The sequence below is a fragment of the Rousettus aegyptiacus genome, unplaced genomic scaffold (assembly GCF_014176215.1).
Source record: "Rousettus aegyptiacus isolate mRouAeg1 unplaced genomic scaffold, mRouAeg1.p scaffold_m13_p_2, whole genome shotgun sequence".
Taxonomy (NCBI): domain Eukaryota; kingdom Metazoa; phylum Chordata; class Mammalia; order Chiroptera; family Pteropodidae; genus Rousettus; species Rousettus aegyptiacus.
In genome coordinates, this window is record NW_023416295.1 from 46294655 (window position 1) to 46315538 (window position 20884).

General features: G+C 38.7%; 2 long non-coding RNA genes and 1 pseudogene across 6 annotated transcripts in view; 2 read left to right on the forward strand and 1 right to left on the reverse strand.

Annotated features, from left to right (window-relative positions):
- LOC107505084 overlaps positions 1-4917 on the forward strand; it is an 84791-nt gene extending 79874 nt beyond the window's left edge. For all 4 annotated transcript variants that reach the window (XR_001595628.2, XR_004955555.1, XR_004955556.1 and 1 more), the window contains one exon: positions 4437-4917. This is a non-coding gene — a long non-coding RNA (uncharacterized LOC107505084). The remainder of the gene's footprint in view (positions 1-4436) is intronic.
- Positions 2170-2288, reverse strand: LOC118614573 (annotated as a pseudogene).
- A 309-nt stretch (positions 4918-5226) lies between the features above and the next one.
- LOC107505099 overlaps positions 5227-20884 on the forward strand; it is a 48535-nt gene continuing 32877 nt past the window's right edge. For both annotated transcript variants that reach the window (XR_001595631.2, XR_001595630.2), the window contains exons 1-4: positions 5227-5669; positions 7271-8249; positions 9243-9421; positions 17192-17322. This is a non-coding gene — a long non-coding RNA (uncharacterized LOC107505099). The remainder of the gene's footprint in view (positions 5670-7270; positions 8250-9242; positions 9422-17191; positions 17323-20884) is intronic.

The window sequence follows — 20884 nt, forward strand, 5'->3', positions numbered from 1 at the left end:
CAGCTCAGACCTATCAGAGTGAGCAGAATCTAAAATGGATGGTAGAGGAACATCAAGATGAGTGTCAGTTGTAGTCCTGAGACCAGCTACAGCAGGGAGGGGAACTGTAATTTCCTGTAGGAAGAGTGGTTCATCGGAATCCTGGAGGAGCTCCTTTTTGAATATATATAAAACCGTGGATCCTAGCAGTTTGAGGGGTGGCTGAGATGAACATAGAGATGTGCCATGCAGATCCCTTCTCAGTGAAGTAATTGCAATGTGGGCAGACAGCCTTCAGATGTTAACCTCTCACTTCATGCAAGGTTAAGCCTATCTTAAGGTTGCCTATATCCAGTGACTGATTAAAAAAACAGTAAACTGCCTGGCCATTTTGTGACAATATGGAAAAGCCCCTCTAGTCTGAGCCAAGGCTTTCCTGGGACCTGCATTGCAGCTCAGTTTCCCCCTCTGCGCATTCCTGCTACTTTCTCTTCCATATCCAGGTGTTCCCAGGGCACTCCTTAGCAAACATCTTGGGCGCCAAATCCTGTCTTGGAATCTGCTTCTCAGGGACCCCATCTGCAATGGGGAGGTTTTATTTTATTGTATATTTTGGTTATTATGTCTCATACTTATTTTAGTAAAGAGCAGTCACCTCCTCCTACCTCCCCACACCCAACCCTTTTCATGTTTTTTGACTTGTGCTGTAGAAATCAGAATTTGGTTATTTGTTTTCTTATAGTGTCATATAACTTATTCTTATATCCCTTGCATTTCCTGTAAATTGGAAACTAGATCTAAAGGCTTGATTGGATTGAAGTTCAACATTGTGGTTGAGAACTCATTTTGAAAGACCTATCAACCTCCCATTGCATCACGCCGTGAGGTACACGATGACTGGTGTCCCACTTTGAGGCTGCCAAGTTTGATCAGCCTGACCCTGGACTCTAACAATGAGTTACTCTGCTCATGACCATTGGGTAATCTGTAGAGAAATGCTGTGCTCAAGATTTCTTCTAATTACAATACCCACTGATGATCTTTGCTTGAATTTCTTTACAGGCTGCAAAATAATCTAATTCTATTATTCTTTTACATTGACTAGAATTTTTGAAAGATTTCCTTCATTGACTATGGCTCTTTGAAGAGTTCATGCAGTAAGACTCCTCTAATGGTGACAAAAAAGATTTTTTGAATGTGTGTAATTATGGGGGTTACATTTTAATTTTGTTTTGTTTTTAGCTTTGTCTTTGTGTGAGTATCATTGATAACAGTTTTTTAAAATGTATTTAATTATTTTGATCAGTTGCAGTTATTGTTAGTATATTTCTATCATGGGAATTTGGAAATACATAAAAGTAGAGAGAATAGTTCAACCAACTTGATTTACTGTACAGCACCTGGCTTTAACAATTACCAAAATGTGGTCAATCTAATTTACCCTTCCTCTGCTTCCCCACAGATTATACTAAAGTAAATCTTGGACTTAATATCATTTTATCTGCAAATAGTTCAGTATGTATCTCTATAAAATAAAGAATTATAAATAAAAACACAAATAAAACCATAACCTCATTATCATGTCTTAAAAATTAACACTTTCTTAGTATTATTAAATATCCAGTGTTCAAATTTTCTGATTGCTGTGAGAATCTTTAAAAATTTTTTTCATGGTACTTTTTGGCTCAGGGTCCAAACAAATTCCACCCATTGCAATTGGTTTATAATTTCTCAAGTCTCTTGATATGTAGGTCCTCTCCATTTCTTTTCTTTTTTTTTTTTCCAATTTTTGTTATTACTGAAGAAACAAAGTTGCTTGTCCTGTATAGATTTGCAAAGTTTGGATTTTTCTGAGTGCATTTTTAAGGTGTCATTTAACATGTTCCTCTGACTTGTGTGTTAGCGATTGGAGCAAACTCGATCTTTATTTTTTTTGGCAACACTACTGTGTAGATAGTGGTGGTTTCCTCCATCAGAAGGAAAATATGACTATCTGCCTTTCTGTGATGTGAACAACCACTGATTAATATTGCCTTGATTCATTTATCAATTAGAAGTTACAAAGAGATAATTTTCTTTCTTCTTCTTCTTCTTCTTTTTTTTTTTTTTTTCAGGCGAGGCAACCCTTGGTTGACCTCACAGATTGCAAGGACCTTGTCAGCTTACAATCCCTTATTTTTTAAATTTTAACGCCTACAGCACCTGGTCTTCCTAGGTGGTCTCCCATCCAAGTACTAACCAGGCCTGACCCTACTTAGCTTCCGAGATCAGACAGGATCAGGCTTATTCAGGGTGGCATGGCTGTAAATGATAATTTTCTTATTCTACCAGTTATCTTTTATTTTTTAGCTTGACTACTTCTATAAAGAGAAAATTTCCCTCATCTACTGTTTGATTTTTGTTTATATGGGAAAAGTGGCATGAGGGCTCAATTCTTTATCATAATGAGTTGGTCCCATAGCATTCTCCAAATAAGTTATGATGATTTTTTTTTACTATTATTATCACTTATGGATTTAAACAATTTCAATTCTTTGTTGTTACTACTCTCTTTTAAACTTAAGTTGTGTCAACTTTGATCAGTGTGAGCCAATTTGATTTAGCACCTGAGTTTGTTTGATGTGACCCATGTGGCCTTAGATAGCTTCTTGGTTTTAGGATATGGTCAGATGTTTTGTTTACCATTAGCATAGGCCTAGGCCCATTTGGATGATGATGTTTTATATTGTTAGGCACTGGGCTTATCCCTGGAAAGTTAATGTTTGAGAAAGACAATGGCTATAACTTCCATCTCAGGCTCTAGGAGGAACTGTGGATTCAGCAGGATTTCCAGTTGCTCTCCTCATTGGCAAAGGGAAAACAAGTACCCTCAATTAAGGGAAGTGAGGTTAGCCATCATAATCTGGAGGAGCACTAAGGCAATATACTGCATGGCAAATTACATATGTCAGTCAGGGGGTCAAGCAGAATTACAGATGCAGACACAGAAGACATCGATTATTGATATGAATGAAGCAGGCAGTTCAGGTTCGCTTCACTACCCCACATCCTAAGTTTAATTCTGAAGTAGTCCGTGATACAATCATGGATGATTTCATCTGTGAACTGTAGCTATTACGGAACTGTGATAGTATAGATGAAGAGTTCAGACTTGATTGACATCTTGACAACTTGCAAAGGAAGCACAGACTCATTACACTAACCATGTTCAGGCTGTGGGCAAGACTGGTGTTAGGTGGTCCAGCAGCAAGGACGACTGAGAGTGCAAATGTGAACTGTTGAGAGCCACATTTGCTCTCTGGCCATGTTGGGGAGTGGCAGGGGTTCTCCTCCCAAATCTGGAAAGGCAACTTCTAATGCATCTAGACTCTTGGACAGTTTTTCAGGGTCAGCAGATATCTTTTATTCCTTCTTTTGCCATCATAGCCCCTTTGCTCTCTGTATTCACTGTTTTCTTTTAAATGAGTCTTTTCTTAAATTAAAAAGGAGTGTGTAATAACCACTAAGTGCAAATGTTAGAAGTCCATAGGCAAGGTGGAGACAGGGCATAGCTGTAGACAGGTAACCCCTGTGATTCCTACAGCACAATAATTTAGCAGCCTTCTCATTCCCTTTCTTTAATTTCTTTCTAACAAGGAGGCCTTTCCCCCATTCTGTAGCATTCTTCGACAGAGTCTCAGGGTGACTTCTGCGTTAGTCCAGGATTCAAATTGTTCACATCTGAAGGGCATAAGCATTCAGCCATTCAGGATCATTGGGAAACATGAGAAATAGATACTTCCCTGTGATGACACCCCCTGTGGAAGCTGGCAGGGAGACAGAAAAGGCCTGGGCCTCCTTTTCCCTGGGGCAGGGTTTGGGCAGATCATAGGCCCAACTGGTTAGAACTTGGATCCAGAGCTAGTGATGTGAAGAAGAGGGGACAATGGCAACACTGAGGGCCAGGTCTATGACATCGGTGGTGGTTCTTGGTGTTTGGAGACCGGGGCAGTGGGTTTTAGACATGACCCTGGCATGTCTAGACTTCACTTGCCCTGTTCCTGCCTGTTTTGTCATTGTTGCTTTCTACCTTTCCTAGAGAATCTGAGCTACCAAGACATCTTTCTAGTAAATTCTTACCTTGCTTAAATCTTCCAGAATTGGTTGCTATGGTTCGTAACCAAGAAAATGAACTGATCCTGAAGATAATCTCTTTCCATGAAAGTATTAATATGTCTCCAAAATACCTACCCTGTAAACGGATCATGAATTAGACCTGATCACGAACCAGAATTACCTGCAAAGCTTATGTTTTTGTAAAGCACCTGATGTCAGCTTTGGTGCTCCTGGTTGCTGTTGCAGTGGAGTGTTTAAAACTGTCCCACAGAAACCATCACGTGTCTTTGACTTCTGAGGTATGGCTCTGCTTTGGGTTTGTGCACTTCTTAGAAAGTCACTCTTCCTTCTTGTCACCTCAGCATGCGAGAATGAAGATCAGCCAAGAGGACAGCAACCCAGAGGGCTCACGTGAGAATGATGGAAAGCTCAGCTTCAGAGCAACTGCCAGTGTCTTGCCAAGCCTGGTGAGGGAAACAAAGGTTCCCAGAGACAGCAGATGAAAAAGACCCAGTTTGATGTCTATTCCTTGAGTGACCACACAAGCAAAAAACAAGACCTGGTGGAAATTCCCTAACACAGGAAGTAGACATCTGTGACCGGCTGGTTTGGGGCCAGAGAAAAGAGGATCTCACCAAAACAGAAATACCTTCTTACTTTGAGTCCAGGGCCACCACAGGTTGCTCGGCATTGTAAATGCTCTACCAGATGAAGCCTGGAACAATGAACAAAAAGATAAGTTCTCAGGCTTGCTTTCAACTCTATAGCTTAGATTCCATTCTAGGATCTATGGTAGGACTTGTCCCATAATTTCCACTCTCTCCCAAGTTCTCCTGACCAGCTAACCCCATTCACTTATATATTTTAAATATTTTATTAGAGAACATTTTGAACATACACAGAAATGGACAGAATAGTATAATGAACAACTCCCAACCCCCATGTACCCATTACTCAACTCAAACAACCGTTAACACCCAGCTGATCCTGCCCTATCTACATTCCTTCTCGCCTGTATTATTTTGAAGCAAATTTCAGATGACATATCTTTCCATAGTAGTTACTACCCCTTCTTTTTTCTTTCTCCTTCTTTCCCCTATTTATTTTTAACATAACCACAAAACTATTAACACTCTTAAAAACATTATTTTTTTAATGTTGGCAAATATCAAAAAAGCTTTAATATCATCAAATATCCAGTCGGTGTTTAAATTTCCAGTTAATCCAGTTTAAATCTCTAAGATTGAGTCCTTCTATCCTGGAGTCCTTGTAATCTTATAACCTGGAGCAAATTCCAAGCTTTAATTTTTTTTCATGCTTGTCTCGTGACCTACATACATTTCGAAAACTGGCACCTCCAAGTTCAAAAGGTGTTTCGAACTAGATTACATTTATAATTTTCTGTCTTTGGAGGTATTTTGGAACCTTCAGAAGGAGCTGTCATGGAAGGATAACTTAGTGGATTGAGGGACAGACAAAAATTCTGAGTGAGAGTGGACAGCGGAGAAAGTCAAGATGTCAGAAGAAGAGACAATTGAGGAGGTACTTCAGGCGGAAAGTCAAAGGGTACAAAAAGCTATGGCGGCTTCAAGAATGTGAGTTTTACGATTGGGAAAAAACAGCCTTTGGCTACTCATCTGCCGCTAGTACAGTTTTTGCTAGTTCTTATAGACAGTGCCACAGTCAGAACTTTCTGGATCATAATGTAATATGCAAATAGTGATTCTGATAGGAGATGCAGGTATCAGAAATGGTCTAGAAGCTTTATGAAAAGAGGGCTGAAATGGCCTCAATAAAATAATCAAACAATGTCTATAAAATACAGAGTAAACTCAAGCCTAGTGTGGTAATAATGGGCATGTCAATGGAAAATGATCAAGGCTGGGACTCTCACATGCAGGCTCAAGGACTGAGTGTGTATTTTATCAATAATGCATATTTCCCCTGCACATTTTCGGAATGCACAGAATTGTTAGGAGCTCTTATATGACTTAATATCAAGATGCCCATAGGTGGTAGATCTTAGAATAATTCATCTTTCTTGATATATTTGCTTTAAGTCAACATTTTTCATGCTGGGCCCTGAGCAATACTAGGTTTCTGGTAATTTTTCTGAGGTCAGATAAAATTGTGAAACACTGTCCACTTTATTTCCTTTCTTGGAGAATCACAGTGACCACTGGTGTATTAAAAATTCTGAGAAATCCACTGTTGAATTTTGTACCTGGCTCAAGCAGGCACTAATTTTAATTGTCAATGATTGATTAGATGTTATCCAGTGTTTTCCAAACCCTTTTAATCATGGAAACTTTTACTATGGAATATGTATTAATAGCTCATGGTACACTATTGTCCTGCATAGTGAATACTTATACTAAAAACGATTTATTATTTAGGTGAATTCAAATTTAACTGGCTATCCTATATTATTATTTTCTAAAGCTGTAGGCTCTAGTCCTTCCTCATGTCCCTCTATCCCATTGTTTCAGTGGGAGCAGACGTAATTGAACAAATGACCCCTCCTCTGAGCCACAAGAGCCTGGATGAGTGGTGAACAATTCATCCATGCTAAGTCAACCAGATTCCTTTTTGGGGAAATGGAATTAGGGTCAAAAGCATACAGGTCGGCGTGAATGCTGTCTTGAATGGAGAGCACACCAATGAGAGAGGTGCTAGTGATGGCCACATTCCACCATAAAGATGGAAACAGAAAGAAAAATGAAGTAGTTGCTGAGAGATGGAAAGAAGTCTTTTAAGGCTCTCTACAATGCACTAATTCCTGCTTCTTGCCTTTTCTGAAACTTGGCTATTTAACAAACTCTTAAGTTCTTTAAGATACTCCCAAATTCTTATAATACATGTTTCTTAAGCTAGCACAAATGGATTTCTATTTTTGCAACCAAAAAAAAAAAAAGTCCTAATAAACTGTGATTCTTCCCAGAGGGGAATCAATCTGCTCTATCATTTATGATTTGCTGTAACAGGGCTGGCATAGAATGCTGACATGCATTTTGAGAGTAAAGTAGCTTATCTTTAAGGAGAACATTTAGAAATTTAGGGTGAGTCTGGGTAAATGACAACATAGGGGCAGTGACTTGGCCATTTTCCCAGTTAGCTCTAGCCTAGAGGTCTCTAGCTTCTAGTGAAAAAGAGAATCTTAGGAAAATCACAAAACTACTGCACGGTCTCTTCTCAGGACAAGTTCATTCTGCATGCCAGATTGAGAATAGAGTACTTTAAAATCCTGAAGTTCCCAAGACTGGAATCCTGAGTGGAAAATTGGACCCCCCAAGGTCCATGGCTGTTGGCCTTGAGTTAAGTGTCACCCTTTGTTCTTACCATGGGAAGTTCAATTTAGAGCAATTTGGAATGATTCCCTCCAGTCTCAGGGCATCATTAGGTATTTCAAGGCTGGTGGTTAGCTTGGTAAAAACCACTTCCCCACATTAGAAGATCACAGGGACTATTGAAAAGACATCACAGAGTGTATGATTTTAAGCAAGTCATAGTTTTCAGATTACCAGTATTTTCAGACAGTTTAAAAAATGCTTGTATCTTATATATAAACACAATCTCTATAGTGAAGCTCACACTGACCTTGGAAAAAGCCTCTTTAGTGTGAGATGGAAGTGTTGTCTCCTCGGGTATTATGAGGTATTCAGAAACATTTTATTTTATTTTACTTTATCATGTATTAGTTTGTTTTCCTTAAAGCCAGGATGGAAACAAAGAAGCATGAGCCTTGAACAATATGGATCTCAGGTTAGGGGCAGTAGCTCCTTATCAATCTTCTCTTAGACCCCGGGCATGATTTCTATTGCTGTGAGAGTGTTATTTTTTACATAAGTTTAGTTTTGGTTGGCTTTGGAATGAGATTCTCATTTTGATCCCGTAAGATTAGTGTTCTTTAGCTAGACAACCTCAGTGGATCTGTAGTTTTCAGCTATTAAGCTCTTAATGTGATGAATAGGGTATAAAACCATAACCAGAAGACATTAATAGATTCATGCACATAATAAAGACTCATCACCACAAACAGGCCATATCAGCATTGAAATGTCAACCTGCATTGAAACTGTAAGTTGAGATGTACATTTGTCTTTTACAGGCGATTTCTTCTTCTAAAACTGGATCCAAATATGGTTTCCCTCCATTTCTCCATGTATAGCCAAGAGGTAAGAGACGTCTGCTTTTGAAACTCCATACATTGGAACCTACCTGTTTTTGGGTCATGAAGAAGAGATTTTATTGGAATATCGTGATCTGAATCCTTAGCACATCCTTCTGAACCTGATTTATAAGTTCATATTGTCTCAGTAAAAGGCGATTTCTAGGAAAGAAGCAGTCTCATAATGACATGATTTTAGATGAGAAGAAGTCTGATCCCTGAAGATTTTACGTGTGTGTGCGCGCGCGCACACACACACACACACACACACACACTTAAAAACAGCTATCTTTTAACATTTTTTTAGACTATGCTTAGCTTCGTATTTTATTTCTTCCAGGCTCTGCTCTATGTTAGAAATTGTATTCCTTGGCAAGGTAACACTAACAGGAGGACCTTCTGTTAGTTTTGTGTGGCATTCAAAGATTTGCTGGTACCCTTAAGAGCTGTTTGTTGGAGTCCAGCACTTGATGGAGAGAAGCTAACACTATTATCTACTTGTATTCACTTTGCCATGTTTGCTATGGACTTAACGTAAACTTTGGAGGAGTTTAACTGGGTCCTGTTTTTTTTCTTCTTTTATTGTATTGTCATCATTATTCTGTGACTAAAGATACAGCTTTATGGAACTTATTAGTACCCTACTAAATGTGTGATCTTGGGTAGCTTACTTAAGCTTCCTGAGTTTTAGTTTCTTCATTTGCAAGAGGTAGATAATGCTAATTTCATAGGGTTGTAATTGCATAAGAAGATATATACAGAAATACTCTGAACACAGTGCTTAGCATATAAATATGTGTAGGATAAATGTTTATTTTCTTTCCTTCAACTGAACCAACTGAAAGAGGAATTAAAAAATATTGTGACTAACAAGGCAAAAGAAACAGCGCTGAAAACAGCAGCCTATGTGCCCTAGTACCATTTTTAATCTAGTCGAGTGGTTTTATTGTTATTATTTTAGGGAGCAGAAGGTTATGATAACTCTTATTTTATTTCACAGGTTCTGATGAGAATAGCACAAGCTAGGAGATTCCTGGACTGTTCACACAGAAAGCAACCCGAAACAGTTCTGAAACTTCATCAAAGTCTGAGGGTTGTGAAAATGATTATTAGATAGTAGTTACAGAAGAGTCACACAGAGTCTTTTTAAATTCAAATTTAGGAATTCATCTTTCTTTGGTAAGTTTTTCAAAAATTTTATAATGAATATAGTTTTTGTTGTTTTAGCAAAAAAAAAAAAAAAAAAAAAAATTCTCCCCTTAACTGGCCAGGGTCTATTTTTCACTCAAGCTCACATGATTTAGAGAGGCTGTCCTCACCTGGCTGAGTGCATCTGCATTGTAATAGAAACAGGGTGGTTGATTCTTTGAGACGCTCATCTCTTCTGTACCACATCTATCACCAGCATCTGTAATAATGAGCTTATTTACTTTTTCAGGACATATATGCTTTAACCTCTGTGCTTATTCACATGGATTCTCTTCATTTTAGAACACAAAGGAGCCCTATTGAAAGCAACCTGTAAAGGAATTGGCTAGGGGAAAATGAAGACTTCCTGGAGGACTGGCATCTGAGCTGGGCGGGGTCTTGAGAAGTTCACAGGAGTTGGCCACTCCAAGAAATGAGGAGAAGGCATGGGAAGAGGTCCAGGGGCATGAAGTGGCTTAGGGAGTATAGAAACATGTTGCTGGCCCATTGTTGCTGGCCCATTGTTGCTGGAGCCCAGAGATAAGAAGATCAGGAGGTGAAGCTGGAGGTGTCATGGAATAAACCATGGGAGGCCTAGGTTGCCAGGTTAAGGAGCTTGGAACTTGTTAGGTAGGCAATGGTGAGATTTTTATGAGTTTTAAGTGGGGAGGAGCATGGTCTGATTTTTTTCTTTTCTAGGTAAATCATTGAGTTGGAGGAGTAGTGTAGATAGAGAAGAAAATGGGCAATGTAGAGTACGAGTAGACAAAACTGGAAGCAGGAGACTGGTCAGTAGGCTGCTGTCATAGTCTAGATTAATGATGATGAGAATCTGAGTGAGGACAGTGGATGGGAAAGAGGGTTATAGATCGGTCGAGTTGGCTACTCCTACCCCACTCCCACCAAAGCTAGTTGGGGGTATAAATTGTGAATATTAGCTATTTCTTTTCATAACTCCACCATATAATTGTCAACCAACTCCTTCAGTTTGACTTATGTTGGTCTTTGGTTCCCAACCTTGGTTGCACAGTAGTCACCTAGAAACTTTTAAAAACTGCAGGAGCCTGGATCCCAACACAGATTCTGACTTAACTGGTATGGAGTACAGTCTGTTCCTCACAGGCTGCCTGCCTTTGGGGAAAGAAGTGTAAAAGGATTTTCCCTTTCTTTCTCCATTTTCTAACTTTCAGGCTCCTCTAAGCTCAGAGTATAGGAAGGCTGGAAAGAAATGGTAGGGAAGTTCTTTGAGGTGTGTGATTGTGAGATAACTTTGCACCATCTGGGTCTGGCAGATGCTTAAAGATGAATCTTTTTCTTGGAAGAGTGTTAGTGGGCTCTCTAGGGCTTCCTTGCCAGGTCCCTCCACTGGCAGTCCTGGGAGGCGGGCCATGCACACTGTCCTTCTAGCAGCGCTCACTTCTTCCCCTTTGTTTTCTGGAGTTTCCACTCCCTAAAGACTTTGGAGACCATTGCTCACAGGAGGGTCTCTGCCTGAAGAATTCAAAATGGTTCCAACCAGCTCTTTTCCTGTTGGGTGGGTTTAGGGGCTCTCTGCAAAAACAAACAAACAAACAAACAAACAAACAAACAAACAAATTATTTTCATGAATCTTCCCCAATATCCACACTTTCGATTCTTTTAAAAGCCTCCTTATAGGTTTCAGAGCTGCCTACTCAGTTTTTAAATATGCTCTTTGACATTTCCACGAGGTGATGTGATACCTCACTTTGGGATTTCATATTTCTAGAATCTTTGATGCTTCAATAATAAGTTCCAATTTCACATTTTGTTATCCTGTAATTTATACATCTGTTCCTCTTCCAAAATAAGACAACTTGTAGACCACTGACCTATGTCAAAATACCGTCCTAAGTATTAGAGTGTTTCAACCTCAGCACAATTAGCATTTCAGACCAGATGATTTTTTGCTGTTGAGGACTGTCCTGGGCTTAACAGAGTGGTTAGCTGCATTCCTGACTTATTACCCACTAGATGCCAGTATCACCCCTTCCTCTCTGAGTCATGACAATAGAATGACTCCAGACCCTTTCCGAATGTCTCCTGGGGGCAAAATTGCCCCTAGCCGAGAACCACTGCCATAAATTGAAGATTACAGATCTAAGGACAGTAATGTTAGTAACAAGGTATATATCCACGGTATGACCTAGACTAGAAAGGCGGCCCTGGAAACAATCTCAGACATGTAGGTCGTTTAACGCCTCCCTGTTCCCACCCCCCCTTGCTCCCTTATAAATGAGGACACAGCTCAGTGGTGTCACAAAGCTCCTGTCATAAGTAGAACTAGGAAGAATCTCGGTCTTCTGACCCTCGTACAGTACTCATTGTGAGGTTGGGGATAAATAATTATTAAATTTTAACATCACTGCTAATTTTAAAGTACCTACGCTTAGAATTTTCTGTGCCAAAAATAGAACATCGAAAAACCTTATCTAATTAGTTAGTGAATAGCACTGAATTAAAATTGGACACTATAATTAATCAATGCTAAATTGTGGTCAAATCCATTACCCTTGAGTGGATTATCTATGTGACCCACCGTCTCCTTCTGACACTGCGTGCTGGGGGTCTGTGGGCGCTGGTTAGAGGGCTTTGAGGAGGCGAGAGGCTGGGGGTTGAAGAGAACCTCTAAGTGGCAGTAAATCATTCTCGTGTTATCTGTAGTTTGTTTTTATCTACGTCAGTGCTCCTCTCCATTAAAAAAGCTAATTGAGAATTGACTATTGCAAATTTTTATTACAGAATGCCAGAGATGGAAAAACACATGTAGAAAAAATAAAAATTATTTGATTGTTTTTTCTAACTATGCTCAGTTTCAGGACCAAATAATGAAATTTCAGAATCCTTTTAACCTCCCCTGTTTTCCTAACAAAGGGCGCTTTAAGCTGTTATTATTTTTTTAGTAATCACGGAACAAAACACTCTTTCCATCGACTTGTTTTTTTTCTTTACTGCAGTGTCTTGCAAGAAACAGGCTTTGGAAATAAAGTTCAGCAATTTCCATAATATTTCATCTTCTGAAGAATAAATGTCATGTTTGACTTCTTTTTGTGTACTTGGATCCGAACCATGATGTTTTAATTGTGTGGGGTCCTCCACCTGAATGCTTGCTGTCCATGTAAACTCAGCTTGTTTAAATCTCAGGATACTGGGGCTCATCGCTGACCTCCCTAAGGAAGCTTTCTCTCTCGGCTCTGTAGTATCCAGGTCTTCCTGGCTAGAAATGTGGAAATTATCAATGAGTCTTCTCTCTTAATAATGATTTAAAAATTTTAAATAATCGAAAATATTATTACCTATTTACTGAATACTTACTGTATACCAGACACAGTGTTAACATGTTTCCATGCTTATGCTTTTTATTACACTCTCTGGAAGGTAGGTATCATTCTTCTATGTGAAAGAACTAATCAGTGTACCCCAGGTCATTCAGCTTTAAATGGTCATTCAGCTTGAAACCCGTGACTCGTGCTCTTAACCGCTACATGGTACTGCCCTCTCTCTTTAAAATGTCTCCAGGGCTTTCCTTTTCTCTGTGGCCTACTGCCTTATGCCTGGGTTTTTCTAAAAGTTTCCTCTGTAAACAGCACATACCTCACACGCATGTCACTTGTCCAAATCTTTTGATTTTATGGCTTTCTTGTGTCCCCTAGAGTCCTAGGGACTGAAAGATGAGTAACTTTTAAGGCACTTGCAATATAGCCCAATAAATGCTTTCTGGTTTATTTGGCATCTTTTCAGAAATGGGATAGTTACATTGGGATAGAGATAAGACTGAGTAGAAGTCTCTGAGTATTGCTGATACTATCAAGAACAGAGATACTGAATCTTGAAAATATTAAGCTTTCTTAACAGTATTTTAACAACTTCAGAGGGTGTGGAATTCACTTCCATATTTAAACCAAATCATGTGAAATCAGCATTTTTTTGTCTTTCATCATCTATATTGTGTGACATGTGTCAATTAGATCAAGGTCTAATTACTTATTTATAATTTGTGGTTATTAATTGTTATTGAGAAAAGCATTCTAAAATGGATGTTTAATGTTATATGAATTCTACCAATTTTTAAAGAGCATCTTATTTTGGAATTTTTACATTTGCTTTCTTTCAACAGTATAGTTTCTTAATCTTATAAGTTGCAATAGTACATCTGTTTTCAGATGCGAATTATGAAAGATTTTGATTTGTTAGTGACATTGAATAATTTTTAAAGATTATTTTTGGTACTAACAGAAATCAACAGATTGCACAATGCACAGTGTTAAAGACCCCCTAATGATGGATAAGTCTAGAATCTGTTGGTGACTAACTCCTTCCTTCTTAGCTTGCAGTATCTAGTTTTGGCTAAGTAAAGGAAAGACTTATTAACAATATGGATGATGATGTTCAGTGTTTTCTTAGATTCTGTGTTTGTCTAACAGCCAAAGTTATTTATCTCTCCTGTGATCCAGAGCCCATGCTTGGAACCACTTTCTTATCTAACTCTCACACCCCAAGCCAATATTTTCCCTACCACATGGGGCCAGGTACCAGACAGTTAGAGACCACCGGGTAGCCCAGAGCCACCGACATTGTTCACCGTAGCTAGTCCCCTAAGTCATTTTCCCTGCTTTGCTTCTCTTGCGGAAAATACAGTAAAGGCTCTGGCCTGGGTTTTCCCTTCACTCCTCCCTCTGCTTCCTGACCAAACCGTGGCACTTCCCCATGTGGTCCCTGTGTGGCATGGTATGTCCCCTTTTCTGGGGACATTTAAGTACTTAAGAAAGATTTAAGTAAAATTTTTTCAGTGGCAGTGGCCTCTCTGTGTGGCCACTCGGTTATTTCCATAGATTAAAATCCCGCTCATGCAAGTGAGACAGACAACAGTGCAATTTCCTGTTTTTTGTTTTTTTTTGTTTTTTCTGTCAAGTGCATCTGCATTCTTCATTATGTCACTCTAGTAGGTGTCATTGTCCTCTGCTCCTGGAAACCTAATGTCCAAGGCTTAAAAACTTATTTGACTATGCAAAATATGTGCTGAAATTTGTTAATTGTGAAAGCTCTAAGTAGGTTTCTTTCCTAGAGTTGGAGACTTACAGGTGGAAATATGGTGAGGAAGGAGGGGAGAAGGACGGGAATGACGGTGAGAGTGTGCTAGTAGTGGTGAGTGCTTAATAAAGACAGAAACAGCTCAGTTATTTCAACACCCATCCTGGGCTCTGGATTAGAACAGGGTCTTTGCTCCCCTTGCATCAAAATCAGCTGGCATGCTAGTTGAAAATGCAGATTCCTAGGACCTGCCACAGACAAGGGGAATCAGAATCACTAATACGTAGCCAAGAATCAGTATTTTAACAAGCTCCCTAAGTGACTTTTTTGCTCACTGATATCTGAAAACCTCTGGCCCAGGACTCCACTCTGCTGTGAAAATGGATGTGAGCATTTGAATCCAGGGCTGAAAAGGGAGTAATTAATGCACAACAGTGTCTTTAATTTTAGGAGTAAGATACGCTGTTGTCAACAAGCTTAGAGCACCAACTCTGTCTTCACACTGCCCAATTTGAGGAAATGATCTAACCTCTCTGAATCCTAGTTTCTTTATCTGTAAAATAGAGATAATAATATATATTTCATAGAGTGTATGTTGGGATTCGTGCATTCATATCAGTGCTCAATATTACAGTTATAAAGAGACCCAACTCTTGTGATCCTAAGAGGAAAATTCTTGATCTAAACTTTAGTGATTTCTCCAGCAAAAGATGGTATCTTCAGTTTCGAACAGTGTGATTTTCCCCTTCATTTTTCCTTAGAATGGTAAGATCAGATTACTGGTTACATTCTCTGACTCTTTCTCCCCAGACTTTATGCATGTGCATGTCATTCATGGGCACGTGTGCACAGACAGTAACACACACGAACACTGTACATACCACTGCGTGCACACACACATACATACCACACTCTCTCACAAGCACACATGCACACATGTTCTCTCACACACAACTCTCACACGCACCTCACTGCAATTCCCAAGATGACTTTCTCCTTCAGGGGCCAGCTTCTATTTGACTTTCTTTGTTCTGGAAAAGCCTCTTGTCAGCACTCTCTTTCCTAATATCTGCACTGAACACTGGCATGTCGGCTGAAATAATTAGTCCCTTTTAGACGGTACAGGCTTAATGATAAGTGAGCAGAGCAAGAAGGTTGGAGGGCGGAACAGGAGGTGGAGAGGGTAGAATAAACAGCAGAGTCAGCGGCTTTATCGTGAGGTGGCCAGAAGATGGAAAATGCAGTCTCTTGTTTCTAAGGTGTGCTGTGCCAGTTTTGGGTGAAGTGGAGCTGGAGCATCCTCCCGGTGGCCCCTGGGTTGTTGGTGCTGAAGGAGGGTAGAGTATAATCAGATCCAGGCTAAGAGCCCTCTATGGGCTCCTCTAATCCCAATGCTGTGATTAGTCACACTTCTTGCTTGGAAAACAGGCAGATATTAGAACAGGAAATCCTACCATGAGGTTTACATGGGATTGTAAATGGATCTTTTCTGCAAATAAGATTGAAGGCAGGAAAGTGATCCCAAACTTTCCTGGGCTGGGGCTTATCGAGCCATAAAGGGGGCCTGGAGACACTGGATTTCTGGTTCCCTATGTCTTTGTTATGTGTTTGACTTTGTTGTCCAAGTGACTTTGACCAGCATTCACGTGTGGTGGGCCACTGAGATATAGGTGAGAACTTGAAATGGTTTTACATAAAAGGCTTTCTTAAGTAGGTTTCATGCTGTCCATCAACATCTGTTGCATGTCAACAGGGGTCAGCTAGGGAAATTGGCTGGATCACTGGGCAAGTTAATCTTTCTAGCCTTAGTTTCTTCATCTGTATATTGGGCTAATCATAGGCTTTACTTCATAGGATTGTTGTATTACAGGAGCGGATACTTATAAAGGACTTAAAATACAACCTGGCACACAGTGAGCCTTCAGGAAATGTGGACTATTATTCTCATGAGAAATTCACCAATACTTTAGGTCAAAGTGTTTGTGGTGAACCTTGCCAAAGTGTGATGAAAGTTCATGACTTTATATTTCATCGTGAGGTTTAAAAGAGTGATTTCTTTATATACTCAAAAATTTCTGAAAATCCAAGTATATGGTTTGAAACTCAGTGCTGAGATGTAAGCTGGAGGTTTTCACTGTTGTGGTGGTGATGACTAGCACATTGAAACAGAGCAGGTTTTCATTCAACTTGAAGCCTACAAAGAGACTCCTCTGCTTTAAACTTTAAACTTTACAAAGGAACAAATAAAATGCATTAGAGCAAAAGTTCTTCAACCCTTTTGCCACCAACAGATAAGGTTAAGGGTCCCTTAGTCTCTCTTTGGACTTAGGGAAAATGTGGACCTCTGGACAACCTTTGTAAGGAGACTAGCTTCTGGATATATATATATATATTTTTTGTGATAGGACTTTGGGAAAATAGATTCCAATCATGTGGATATGGTAAATCAAGAATGTTAAAAAAAATCTGGTGAGTTCTGTTCACTCAGAAATGAAGTGACGACTGCTGGTTGAAAAGTATATTTTTGTTATTGAAGAAGCAAATTAAAATCACAAGAAAACAATGAAATGATCAGCTTGCAAAAGTTATTTGCTTTGATTAAAAGCACCAATAAATGTGTCTTGGTTCTATAACTGCTTCATTTAGCACTTGACATATAATAGATTTTTTTCACAGCATAATATCTCCATTGAAATATAATTATTTTGCAGATTGCTCAACTGAATACTCTTATAAACATTCTGTTGGGGGACTCACCCTGGGTGATCATCAAGAGATCATGACAATACGTACAATTGATGGGCACGTGAAGGATGTGGCAGCCAAGCTCAGAGCAGAGAAGGTGATTTGTTGCAGAGCAATTACCCTAATGCATTTTTAAAAGCATAAAATAAAGAATCATTTTATTTGCTAAAAAGATATTTTAGGTGCGTCGGTAAAGCAGTGACAGAATATTTTGATTGTCAGGGTTTCTTTTTTTTTTTTTTTCTTTAAAGTTAGATAATTGCATTTACCAGTTAAAGATTTGCCATTTAAAAATAATATTTTGTCTAAATGTTTAAAGATGTCTATTAAAAATGTATACTGAACATGACAGCGGCCTTTTCATGCTGTAATTCTAGTCAGTGGTCTGAAAACAATTAGAATGAAAAAATGTACATTTATTCAGTGCTAGCTGGAGAGCCAAGATCTGTAGAGAATGGTTAGGATTGTATCATAAGTTTTAAGATAGTTCTATTTTTGCTCAGATAATACTTCTAAGACAACTTCTGCAGGTATGTATATATTTAGTTTCTTTAGTAATCTCTTCAGGGGTAAAGCCCCCAGTAGGCTGTGGTCTGGGGCACCCACTGTCTCATGGATAAGAACAGACAGAAAATGGGGAGAAACTTTAATGAAACAGCCAAATATTATCTATCTATGTAGTCCCTTCATTTAACTGATACACGCCAAAATGGCTGTCCTGGTTGCTACAATATTGAAATATGTGCTCACCTTCTGGTAAACAGTCCTCTCCTGAGCCCCCTGTGCTACGCCTCTCAGGTCCCTTCCTGAGACTCCCCAGATAGTCCCACTAGACAGCAGCCAAAGGATTTATGCCTATCTTAAAAGGAGGCTGCCAGGCCCTACCTCAGCCAGGCTGGTATCCATTCCAGTCTGTGGGTGTTTGAAGCATACTACTTATCACCCCTGACTTAGATTTAATCTTTGACTTTTTAGCTTAGGGTTGTTTAGAATATTCAAAAGCACTGTGTGGAAGCTGGTATGTGGGATAGGGCAGGAAATTGGTAAGAAACACAGTGCCCTGGTCTCCTTAATCTAAGTGATGAGAGTGCATTCATCCTTGAACCTGTCTGAGCTTCTACCAAGAGGGAGGAACTAGGGAAAGAGGTTTATGTTCTAGGCTGCTTCGTGGAGTGGTTCTGGCTGCCCATGGCAGTTGTTGAACTATGGCAAAGGAAGGTCAAAGAACTCTCTTAGGTCAGGAATAACCTGCAGGAGATGGGAGAAGGGAGAAGAGAGAAAGTGAGGTTGTGGTGCAAAAACACACAGCAATGATGGGTGAACCGTTTAGGTCAGTGCTTTGTCCTTGACTCTTTAATAGACAAATCAAAGTTTTGTGGCAGATTTCCAAAAATAACCTGGTATCTTGCTATGATCCAGTACACTTGAAAGAGCTCCTGCAGCTCCCATGGGAGACTAGGTCTTGATTAAAGGTTCAGCTGAGGGAGCCTACTCTCTTCAAATAACATTGAGAGTCTGAAGCTTTCTTTCTCTTGATTTCAAATCTAGTCGTTGTATGGAAGAACCTAACAGGTCTCAGTAAACTAGCAATAGAAGGGGAACTTTCTCAACCTGATTAAAAAAACCAACAAAAAAAGTCACTACTAACATTAGACTTAACAGTGAGAAACTTAAAGTTTTCTCACTAAGATTAGGTACAAAGCAAGGATGTTCTCTCTTACCATAACTTTTCAATATCATACTGAAAGTCTTTTATAATGCAATAAGATGAGCGAGGGAAACCAAGGTATACAATTTGAAAGGAACAAATGAAATAGTCTTTGTTTTCAGATGATATGATTTTCTGCGTAGATGGTTATGTCTAAAGAGTTGACAAAAAACTACAGGAACTAACAAGTGGCTATAGCAAAGCTTCAGGATGCAAAGTTAATACACAAAAGTCAATCACTTTCCTATATACCAGCAATGAACAATGGAATTTAAAATAAGAACACAATAACATTTTCATTAGCACTTCTCAAAATGAAATATTTAGTTATAAATCTAACAAAATATGTTCGAGACCTCTATAAGAAAAACTATAAAACTCTGATGAATGAAATCAAAGAACTATTTATTTAAATGAATGAAGCAATGTCTTATGTTTATGTCTGGGAAGACTTGATACTGCCAGACATATTAATTTTTCCCAACTTGATCTATAGATTTAATCAATCCCAATCAAAATCCTAGCAAGTTATTTTATAGATATCGATCAACTAATTCTAAAGATTATATGAAAAGGCAATGACTCAGAATAGCCAACATGACATTGAAGAAATTCAAAGTTGGAGGAATGATACTATCCAACTTCAAGACTTACTCTAAAGCTATAATAATCAAGAAATGTGGTATTGGTGAAAGAACAGACAAATTGATCAATGTGATATAATTGAGAGCCCAGAAATAGACCCCTTAAAAATGTAGGAGCAAAGGTAATAAAATGGAGTAAAGATAATCTATTCAATAAATGATGCCGGAACAACTCAACATCTATATGCAAAAAAGTGAATCTGGACACAGACTTTACATCTTTCACAAAAATTAACAAAATGGATCAGAGATCTAAATATAAAATGCAAAATTATAAAAACCTTAGAAAATAACATTGAAGAAAACCAAATGGCCTTGAGTACGGTAATGACTTTTTAGATCCAATACCAAAGGCATTATCTATGAAAAAAAATTGATAAGCTGACTTCATTAAGTTAAAAACTTCTCTGTGAAAGAAAATGTCAAGGGAATGAGAAGACAAGCCACAGACTGGGAGAAAATATTTGTAAAAGACACATCTGATAAAGGACTTGTTATCTAAAACATGCAAAAAACTCTTATAAGCTGACAGTAAGAAAACAAACAATCCAATTAAAAAGTGGGTGAAGACTTTAATAGACACCTCACCAAAGAAGATATACAGATGGCAAATAAGCATATTAAAAGATCTTCCAAATCATGTGTTATCAGGGAAATGCAAATTAAAACAACAATAAGATAGCATTTCACACCTACTAGAATGTCAAAATCTGGAACACTGACAGTACCAAATGCTGGCAAAAATGTAGACCAACAGGAACTTTCATACACTGTTACTTAGGAGGACAGTTTGATAAACAAACTCTTATCATGTGACCCGGCAGCTGTGCTCCTTGGTGTTTACTCAGAGTTGAAAAATCATGACCACACAAAAACCTGCACACAAATGTTTACAGCAGTTTTATTCATAGTTGCCCAAACTTGAAAGTGGTCAAGATATCCTTCAGCAGGTGAATGGATTAATAAAATGTTGTATATTCATACAATGGAATATTATTCAGTGCTAAAAAGAAATGAACTCAAGCCATTAAAAGACATGGAAGAAACTTAAATGCATATTACTAAGTGAAACAAGTCAATCTGAAAAGTCTATATACTAGATGATTCCAACTATGACATTCTGGAAAAAGCAAAATTATGGAGATAGTAAAAAGATAAGTGGTTGTTAGGGGGTGAGAGTGGGGTGAGGGATAAATAGGCAGAACACAGGATTTTTAGGGCAGTGAAAATACACTGTATGATATTATAATGATGGATACATGTCATTAGAAATTTGTCCAAACCTATAGAATGTGCACCAAGAGTGA